This window comes from Drosophila eugracilis, unplaced genomic scaffold, assembly GCF_018153835.1.
Source record: "Drosophila eugracilis isolate 14026-0451.02 unplaced genomic scaffold, ASM1815383v1 contig_294, whole genome shotgun sequence".
Taxonomy (NCBI): Eukaryota; Metazoa; Arthropoda; class Insecta; order Diptera; family Drosophilidae; genus Drosophila; species Drosophila eugracilis.
In genome coordinates, this window is record NW_024573145.1 from 24,818 (window position 1) to 36,260 (window position 11,443).

General features: G+C 32.9%; 2 non-coding genes across 2 annotated transcripts; both read left to right on the plus strand.

Moving 5' to 3' along the window:
- Nucleotides 1–373: 373 nt before the first annotated feature.
- LOC121530143 lies at nt 374–553 on the plus strand. Its single transcript, XR_005993818.1, has one exon. It is a non-coding gene; the product is annotated as a 5.8S ribosomal RNA (ribosomal RNA).
- Nucleotides 554–953: 400 nt separating this feature from the next.
- Nucleotides 954–4,910, plus strand: LOC121530139. The gene has a single exon (XR_005993814.1). It is a non-coding gene; the product is annotated as a large subunit ribosomal RNA (ribosomal RNA).
- The last annotated feature ends 6,533 nt before the right edge of the window (nt 4,911–11,443 follow it).

Consider the following 11,443-nt stretch of genomic DNA (forward strand, 5'->3'; position numbering starts at 1 on the left):
TTTTAAATAATATTTATCATGTGTGTATATGGACCATAATATAACACGCGTTGCGAATATGTATTGTTCATCTCAGCTATGAGCATACGTTGGATTATGCAACAACCTAAAATATACAATGTTGTACCTGGTATTCTTCAGGTTAATGTTTTATATAAATCCCAATGTATATCGCTTAAAAAGTATTCATACCGTAAATTGCCCGTAAATCACTTGATATACATTGCTTATATAAAACTAAGACATTTCGCAACATTTATTTTAGGTATAAAAACATATTTATTGAAGGAATTGATATATGCCAGTAAAATGGTGTATTTTTAATTTCTTTCAATAAAAACATAAATGACAAAATTAAAAAACCAAATATTAAAACTCTAAGCGGTGGATCACTCGGCTCATGGGTCGATGAAGAACGCAGCAAACTGTGCGTCATCGTGTGAACTGCAGGACACATGAACATCGACATTTTGAACGCATATCGCAGTCCATGCTGTTATAGTACTTTAATTAATTTTATAGTGCTGCTTGGACTACATATGGTTGAGGGTTGTAAGACTATGCTAATTAAGTTGTTTATAAAATTTGAAATCAGATTTTATAAGCGTATGGTATATTATTGGATACAAATAATTAAATTATTTTATTCATAATATTAAAAAATGTATGAAAAAACATTATCTCGCATTTGTTATTTATTTGAATGTGAAAAAACGAAGAGAAATATTTTCGATTTCAGTCAAATAATACTGAGAAATGTCTAGCATAAAAATTTATCTAGAATTGTCTCATATTAATGATATGAAAATTGAAAGCAAATGGAAATGTTATTGTTCTTCGTTGGTTCGTTTAAAATAGCATATAAAAATGGAAATATAATTGTAAACGAATTTATTAAAATGTTTTTATCATTATATATATAAAAGAATTAATTGCATTAAAAATGTTATATACAACCTCAACTCATATGGGACTACCCCCTGAATTTAAGCATATTAATTAGGGGAGGAAAAAAGAAACTAACAAGGATTTTCTTAGTAGCGGCGAGCGAAAAGAAATCAGTTCAGCACTAAGTCACTTTGTCTATATGGCAAATGTGAGATGCAGTGTATGGAGCGTCAATATTCTAGTATGAGAAATTAATGATTTAAGTCCTTCTTAAATGAGGCCATTTACCCATAGAGGGTGCCAGGCCCGTATAACGTTAATGATTACTAGATGATGTTTCCAAAGAGTCGTGTTGCTTGATAGTGCAGCACTAAGTGGGTGGTAAACTCCATCTAAAACTAAATATAACCATGAGACCGATAGTAAACAAGTACCGTGAGGGAAAGTTGAAAAGAACTCTGAATAGAGAGTTAAATAGTACGTGAAACTGCTTAGAGGTTAAGCCCGATGAACCTGAATATCCGTTATGGAAAATTCATCATTATAATTGTAATATTTAAACAATATTATGATAATAGTGTGCATTTTTTCCATATAAGGACATTGTAATCTATTAGCATACAAAATTTATCATAAAAATATAACTTATAGTTTATTCCAATTAAATTGCTTGCATTTTAACACAGAATAAATGTTATTAATTTGATAAAGTGCTGATAGATTTATATGAATACAGTGCGTTAATTTTTCGGAATTATATAATGGCATAATTATCATTGATTTTTGTGTTTATTATATGCACTTGTATGATTAACAATGCGAAAGATTCAGGATACCTTCGGGACCCGTCTTGAAACACGGACCAAGGAGTCTAACATATGTGCAAGTTATTGGGATATAAACCTAATAGCGTAATTAACTTGGCTTTATAATGGGATTAGTTTTTTAACTATTTATAGTTAATTAACACAATCCCGGGGCGTTCTATATAGTTATGTATAATGATATTTATATCATATATGCCTCTAACTGGAACGTACCTTGAGCATATATGCTGTGACCCGAAAGATGGTGAACTATACTTGATCAGGTTGAAGTCAGGGGAAACCCTGATGGAAGACCGAAACAGTTCTGACGTGCAAATCGATTGTCAGAATTGAGTATAGGGGCGAAAGACCAATCGAACCATCTAGTAGCTGGTTCCTTCCGAAGTTTCCCTCAGGATAGCTGGTGCATTTTAATATTATATAAAATAATCTTATCTGGTAAAGCGAATGATTAGAGGCCTTAGGGTCGAAACGATCTTAACCTATTCTCAAACTTTAAATGGGTAAGAACCTTAACTTTCTTGATATGAAGTTTAAGGTTATGATATAATGTGCCCAGTGGGCCACTTTTGGTAAGCAGAACTGGCGCTGTGGGATGAACCAAACGTAATGTTACGGTGCCCAAATTAACAACTCATGCAGATACCATGAAAGGCGTTGGTTGCTTAAAACAGCAGGACGGTGATCATGGAAGTCGAAATCCGCTAAGGAGTGTGTAACAACTCACCTGCCGAAGCAACTAGCCCTTAAAATGGATGGCGCTTAAGTTGTATACCTATACATTACCGCTAAAGTAGATGATTTATATTACTTGTAATATAAATTTTGAAACTTTAGTGAGTAGGAAGGTACAATGGTATGCGTAGAAGTGTTTGGCGTAAGCCTGCATGGAGCTGCCATTGGTACAGATCTTGGTGGTAGTAGCAAATAATCGAATGAGACCTTGGAGGACTGAAGTGGAGAAGGGTTTCGTGTGAACAGTGGTTGATCACGAGTTAGTCGGTCCTAAGTTCAAGGCGAAAGCCGAAAATTTTCAAGTAAAAACTGAAATATACAAATAAAAGCTGGAAATAATATACTTGAATAATTTTGAACGAAAGGGAATACGGTTCCAATTCCGTAACCTGTTGAGTATCCGTTTGTTATTAAATATGGGCCTCGTGCTCATCCTGGCAACAGGAACGACCATAAAGAAGCCGTCGAGAGATATCGGAAGAGTTTTCTTTTCTGTTTTATAGCCGTACTACCATGGAAGTCTTTCGCAGAGAGATATGGTAGATGGGCTAGAAGAGCATGACATATACTGTTGTGTCGATATTTTCTCCTCGGACCTTGAAAATTTATGGTGGGGACACGCAAACTTCTCAACAGGCCGTACCAATATCCGCAGCTGGTCTCCAAGGTGAAGAGTCTCTAGTCGATAGAATAATGTAGGTAAGGGAAGTCGGCAAATTAGATCCGTAACTTCGGGATAAGGATTGGCTCTGAAGATTGAGATAGTCGGGCTTGATTGGGAAACAATAACATGGTTTATGTGCTCGTTCTGGGTAAATAGAGTTTCTATCATTTATGGTAGTTACTTGTTCCCCGGATAGTTTAGTTACGTAGCCAATTGTGGAACTTTCTTGCTAAAATTTTTAAGAATACTAGTTGGGTTAAACCAATTAGTTCTTATTAATTATAACGATTATCAATTAACAATCAATTCAGAACTGGCACGGACTTGGGGAATCCGACTGTCTAATTAAAACAAAGCATTGTGATGGCCCTAGCGGGTGTTGACACAATGTGATTTCTGCCCAGTGCTCTGAATGTCAAAGTGAAGAAATTCAAGTAAGCGCGGGTCAACGGCGGGAGTAACTATGACTCTCTTAAGGTAGCCAAATGCCTCGTCATCTAATTAGTGACGCGCATGAATGGATTAACGAGATTCCTACTGTCCCTATCTACTATCTAGCGAAACCACAGCCAAGGGAACGGGCTTGGAATAATTAGCGGGGAAAGAAGACCCTTTTGAGCTTGACTCTAATCTGGCAGTGTAAGGAGACATAAGAGGTGTAGAATAAGTGGGAGATATTAGACCTCGGTTTGGTATCGCCAATGAAATACCACTACTCTTATTGTTTCCTTACTTACTTGATTAAATGGAACGTGTATCATTTCCTAGCCATTATACGGATATATTTATTATGTCTTATGGTATTGGGTTTTGATGCAAGCTTCTTGATCAAAGTATCACGAGTTTGTTATATAATTGCAAACAAATTCTTTAATAAAACGGTGCATTTATGTATTTTTGATTTGAAAATTTGGTATAACTCCAATTACTCAGGTATGATCCAATTCAAGGACATTGCCAGGTAGGGAGTTTGACTGGGGCGGTACATCTCTCAAATAATAACGGAGGTGTCCCAAGGCCAGCTCAGTGCGGACAGAAACCACACATAGAGCAAAAGGGCAAATGCTGACTTGATCTCGGTGTTCAGTACACACAGGGACAGCAAAAGCTCGGCCTATCGATCCTTTTGGTTTAAAGAGTTTTTAACAAGAGGTGTCAGAAAAGTTACCATAGGGATAACTGGCTTGTGGCGGCCAAGCGTTCATAGCGACGTCGCTTTTTGATCCTTCGATGTCGGCTCTTCCTATCATTGTGAAGCAAAATTCACCAAGCGTTGGATTGTTCACCCATGCAAGGGAACGTGAGCTGGGTTTAGACCGTCGTGAGACAGGTTAGTTTTACCCTACTAATGACAAAACGTTGTTGCGACAGCATTCCTGCGTAGTACGAGAGGAACCGCAGGTACGGACCAATGGCACAATACTTGTTCGAGCGAACAGTGGTATGACGCTACGTCCGTTGGATTATGCCTGAACGCCTCTAAGGTCGTATCCGTGCTGGACTGCAATGATAAATAAGGGGCAATTTGCATTGTATGGCTTCTAAACCATTTAAAGTTTATAATTTACTTTATAAACGACAATGGATGTGATGCCAATGTAATTTGTAACATAGTAAATTGGGAGGATCTTCGATCACCTGATGCCGCGCTAGTTACATATAAAAACATTATTTAATACAATGACAAAGCCTAGAATCAATTGTAAACGACTTTTGTAACAGGCAAGGTGTTGTAAGTGGTTGAGCAGCTGCCATACTGCGATCCACTGAAGCTTATCCTTTGCTTGATGATTCGATTTAGATGATATGGATGGATGGATTTCTATCTATATCATCTATTTAAAAAATATATGTATATATTGACATTGGCTTATAATATTATTATATATTATTTAATATATATTAATGCTATAACAAAATGTTTATGTATATACATGTATAAGGGTACATATAAATTATATATATTTTTGATATATTTTTAATTATTACGATAATAAAGAATATTTTAAAGTATATATAATTTATAAGTAACCAGCTTGCCTTCATTGGCTACAATGGGAGTCTATAAGTGTCCAATAGTTCCCATTTTGATGAAGGCAGCGAAATGAAGGTTCATTATCTAATAAGAGATGTATATAAAGAGAGATATATAAAAAAAGAAATTAAACAAGTACAAGTCTCATAAAGAGACTAAGTTAATAATATGGGAGTCTATATGTGTCCAATAGTCCCCATAATGGTAGCCAAATGAAACGTCATCTTATTAGTGACGCCGTAATAAAACCACTTCTACATAAATAAAGAAATTATACAAGTACAAGTCTCATAAAGAGACTAAGTTAATAATATGGGAATCTATAGGTGTCCAATAGTCCCCATAATGGTAGCCAAATGAAACGTCATCTTATTAGTGACGCCGTAATAAAAGCACTTCTATATAAATAAAGAAATTATACAAGTACAAGTCTCATAAAGAGACTAAGTTAATAATATGGGAGTCTATAGGTGTCCAATAGTCCCCATAATGGTAGCCAAATGAAACGTCATCTTATTAGTGACGCCGTAATAAAAGCACTTCTACATAAATAAAGAAATTATACAAGTTCAAGTCTCATAAAGAGACTAAGTTAATAATATGGGAGTCTATAGGTGTCCAATAGTCCCCATAATGGTAGCCAAATGAAACGTCATCTTATTAGTGACGCCGTAATAAAAGCACTTCTATATAAATAAAGAAATTATACAAGTACAAGTCTCATAAAGAGACTAAGTTAATAATATGGGAATCTATAGGTGTCCAATAGTCCCCATAATGGTAGCCAACTGAAACGTCATTTTATTAGTGACGCCGTAATAAAAACATTTCTATATAAAGAAAGAAATTATACAAGTACAAGTCTCATAAAGAGACTAAGTTAATAATATGGGAATCTATAGGTGTCCAATAGTCCCCATAATGGTAGCCAAATGAAACGTCATATTATTAGTGACGCCGTAATAAAAACACTTCTATATAAAGAAAGAAATTATACAAGTACAAGTCTCATAAAGAGACTAAGTTAATAATATGGGAATCTATAGGTGTCCAATAGTCCCCATAATGGTAGCCAACTGAAACGTCATTTTATTAGTGACGCCGTAATAAAAACATTTCTATATAAAGAAAGAAATTATACAAGTACAAGTCTCATAAAGAGACTAAGTTAATAATATGGGAATCTATAGGTGTCCAATAGTCCCCATAATGGTAGCCAAATGAAACGTCATATTATTAGTGACGCCATAATAAAAAAACTTCTATATAAATAAAGAAATTATACAAGTACAATAATTCGTATCATAAAGTAACTAAATTATCTTAATATGATATCTGTAAAATTCTTAAATAACGATGGATTGACTTGGTATAATAATAAATGAATGGATTATTAAGAAGGTTTTCACACATGTGCGTGTGTACCTATAATTATTATATATTATATATATAATATATTTATATATATATATAAGAAAAACCTATACAATATTTCTATATTATATAGGAAAATAACATATAAACATAGGCAGGCAGTTGTTGCCGTCCAAAACTTATGTTATCCCAATAATAAGATATTTAACATTATTCATATAAATATATAATAATTTATATATTGATATGACTTATATATACAATATTTATATGAAATAATAAGAAAAAATATATCTATATTTATATTATATGGTAGGAAGTGGTTGCCGACCAGATATATTGACCAAAATTTATGTTATGTCAAAAATATTAAGAAATTATGTATAATACATATAAATATAATAAGTTATATATTGATATAACTTATAAATACAATACTTATATGGAAATAATACAAAAAAATATATACATTATATGGAAAAAATAGAAAAATCCATAATATGATGAAACCTTAGTATGAAAAATGACGTTTTCACTGAAGGCGTGTCCAAAAACATATATAGGTAGGCAGTGGTTGCCGACCAGATATATTGACCAAAACTTATGTTATGTCAATAATAATAAGAAATTATGTATTATACATATAAATATGATAAGTTATATATTGATATAACTTATAAATACAATATTTATATGAAATAATAAGAAAATATATCTATATTATATGGAAAATATAGAAAAATCAATAATATGATGAAACCTTAGTATGAAAAATGACGTTTTTACTGAAGTCGTGTCCAAAAACATATATAGGTAGGCAGTGGTTGCCGACCAGATATATTGACCAAAACTTATGTTAAGTCAATAATAATAAGAAATTATGTATTATACATATAAATATAATAAGTTATATATTGATATAACTTATAAATACAATATTTATATGAAATAATATAAAAAAATATATATATTATATGGAAAAAATAGAAAAATCCATAATATGATGAAACCTTAGTATGAAAATGACGTTTTCACTGAAGGCGTGTCCAAAAACATATATAGGTAGGCAGTGGTTGCCGACCAGATATATTGACCAAAACTTATGTTAAGTCAATAATAATAAGAAATTATGTATTATACATATAAATATAATAAGTTATATATTGATATAACTTATAAATACAATATTTATATGAAATAATATAAAAAAATATATATATTATATGGAAAAAATAGAAAAATCCATAATATGATGAAACCTTAGTATGAAAAATGACGTTTTCACTGAAGGCGTGTCCAAAAACATATATAGGTAGGCAGTGGTTGCCGACCAGATATATTGACCAAAACTTATGTTAAGTCAATAATAATAAGAAATTATGTATTATACATATAAATATAATAAGTTATATATTGATATAACTTATAAATACAATATTTATATGAAATAATATAAAAAAATATATATATTATATGGAAAAAATAGAAAAATCCATAATATGATGAAACCTTAGTATGAAAAATGACGTTTTCACTGAAGGCGTGTCCAAAAACATATATAGGTAGGCAGTGGTTGCCGACCAGATATATTGACCAAAACTTATGTTATGTCAATTATAATAAGAAATTATGTATTATACATATAAATATAATAAGTTATATATTGATATAACTTATAAATACAATATTTATATGAAATAATATAAAAATATAATTATATTATATGGAAAAAATAGAAAAATCCATAATATGATGAAACCTTGGTATGAAAAATGACGTTTTCACTGAAGGCGTGTCCAAAAACATATATAGGTAGGCAGTGGTTGCCGACCAGATATATTGACCAAAACTTATGTTATGTCAATAATAATAAGAAATTGAATATTATACATATAAATCTAATAAGTTATATTAATATGACTTATAGGTTCAATATGTATATGAGACACTATGAAAACTTTCTTTATAATATAAGAGAGTATATACATCTTGGGTGCCAAAAAGAATGAAAAATACCCATTTTCAGGACAGCGTGTCCAAAAACTACTATATGATGGTCAGTTGTTGGCCATCCAGTATTGATCAAAATTTACATTATATATATAAATTTTGTCAATATTTATAAAAAGGAAATTTATAATAATAATATTATCCGTATAAATTTGTTACAATTTTCTCTTAGAATATTGAACTTGGCTACGCGGTTAATATTTATTGCCCTTAGATAATATCGTTGAAACAAAGGCCAAGGTGTTATATATTACTATATAACTACAATTCGTTTCCAATTATTATCGTTAATTTTCAACAGAAAGGTGGTATATACTGTAACTTGATTGATATACTATATATTTACCTAACAATTGGATCATAGAATATCGTTTTCGGTATTATGTGGTTCAGCGAGATCAAAGGAATTGTAAAAATATATTTTTATATAAGCGTTCGGTTTTTTATATATATATATTACTCGAAAGTTTATATGAAAAAGATAAATTTTAAATTTATCATCAAAATGCAAATGATTTAATTCAATATTTATATTGATTAAACAAAAATTAAACATGTGTGGATACAATAATATTGTATGTTGAAATAAAATGATATTTTTAGAATGAAATTATGTATATGGTATTTATAAAATATATAATGGAAATATATATTATTGTATTGAAAACTATTTCAATCGATAATAAAACTGGAGAACAAAAAAAACGAATACGATGGCTTTAATAAGTGGCCGTATTCGAATATAAGAAATAAATAAATTATTTCTACAAGAGAAATACAAATTTCTATTCAAAAATATGAAAATGAAATATGATTAAAAACATTATTCTGGTTGATCCTGCCAGTAGTTATATGCTTGTCTCAAAGATTAAGCCATGCATGTCTAAGTACACACGAATTAAAAGTGAAACCGCAAAAGGCTCATTATATCAGTTATGGTTCCTTAGATCGTTAACAGTTACTTGGATAACTGTGGTAATTCTAGAGCTAATACATGCAATTAAAACATGAACCTTATGGGACATGTGCTTTTATTAGGCTAAAACCAAGCGATCGCAAGATCGTTATATTGGTTGAACTCTAGATAACATGCAGATCGTATGGTCATGTACCGACGACAGATCTTTCAAATGTCTGCCCTATCAACTTTTGATGGTAGTATCTAGGACTACCATGGTTGCAACGGGTAACGGGGAATCAGGGTTCGATTCCGGAGAGGGAGCCTGAGAAACGGCTACCACATCTAAGGAAGGCAGCAGGCGCGTAAATTACCCACTCCCAGCTCGGGGAGGTAGTGACGAAAAATAACAATACAGGACTCATATCCGAGGCCCTGTAATTGGAATGAGTACACTTTAAATCCTTTAACAAGGACCAATTGGAGGGCAAGTCTGGTGCCAGCAGCCGCGGTAATTCCAGCTCCAATAGCGTATATTAAAGTTGTTGCGGTTAAAACGTTCGTAGTTGAACTTGTGCTTCATACGGGTAGTACAACTTACAATTGTGGTTAGTACTATACCTTTATGTATGTAAGCGTATTACCGGTGGAGTTCTTATATGTGTTGAGATACTTGTATTTTTTTTCATATGTTCCTCCTATTTAAAAACCTGCATTAGTGCTCTTAAACGAGTGTTATTGTGGGCCGGTACAATTACTTTGAACAAATTAGAGTGCTTAAAGCAGGCTTCAAATGCCTGAATATTCTGTGCATGGGATAATGAAATAAGACCTCTGTTCTGCTTTCATTGGTTTTCAGATCAAGAGGTAATGATTAATAGAAGCAGTTTGGGGGCATTAGTATTACGACGCGAGAGGTGAAATTCTTGGACCGTCGTAAGACTAACTTAAGCGAAAGCATTTGCCAAAGATGTTTTCATTAATCAAGAACGAAAGTTAGAGGTTCGAAGGCGATCAGATACCGCCCTAGTTCTAACCATAAACGATGCCAGCTAGCAATTGGGTGTAGCTACTTTTATGGCTCTCTCAGTCGCTTCCCGGGAAACCAAAGCTTTTGGGCTCCGGGGGGAAGTATGGTTGCAAAGCTGAAACTTAAAGGAATTGACGGAAGGGCACCACCAGGAGTGGAGCCTGCGGCTTAATTTGACTCAACACGGGAAAACTTACCAGGTCCGAACATAAGTGTGTAAGACAGATTGATAGCTCTTTCTCGAATCTATGGGTGGTGGTGCATGGCCGTTCTTAGTTCGTGGAGTGATTTGTCTGGTTAATTCCGATAACGAACGAGACTCAAATATATTAAATAGATATCTTCAGGATTATGGTGCTGAAGCTTATATAGCCTTCATTCACGGTGGCAGTAAAATGTTTATTGTGTTTGAATGTGTTTATATAAGTGGAGCCGTACCCTGCTGGTTTGTCCCACAGGTGACAAATAGCTTCTTAAATGTGAAATTGTTAGCAATAATGAGATTGAGCAATAATATATCACCCTTAGATGGCCCTGGGCTGCATCGCGCTGCAATGAAAGTATCAACGTGTATTTCCTCGACCGAGAGGTCCGGGGAAACCGGGGGTGAAACACCCTCACGCTTGGGATTGTGAACCGAAACGTCATGAACTTTGGAATTCTAGGTAAGTAAAGTCATTAACTCTCGCATTGATTACTGTCCCTGCCCTTTGTAAATACACCGCCCGTCGCTACTACCGATTAAATAAGGGAGAAGAGGTCTCCTCGATCGGGATCACTCCGACGCCTCGTGTTACGGTTGTTCTTCGCAAAAGCTTGACCGAACTTGATTATTTATAGAGGAAGTAAAAATGTAACAAGGTTCTTTTCCGGTAGGTGAACCTGCGGAAGGATCATTATTGTATAATATCCTTACCGTTAACAAAAAATTTGTATTATATTTATTTATAATAAAAAAAAAAACAATTTAAAAAATAAATAA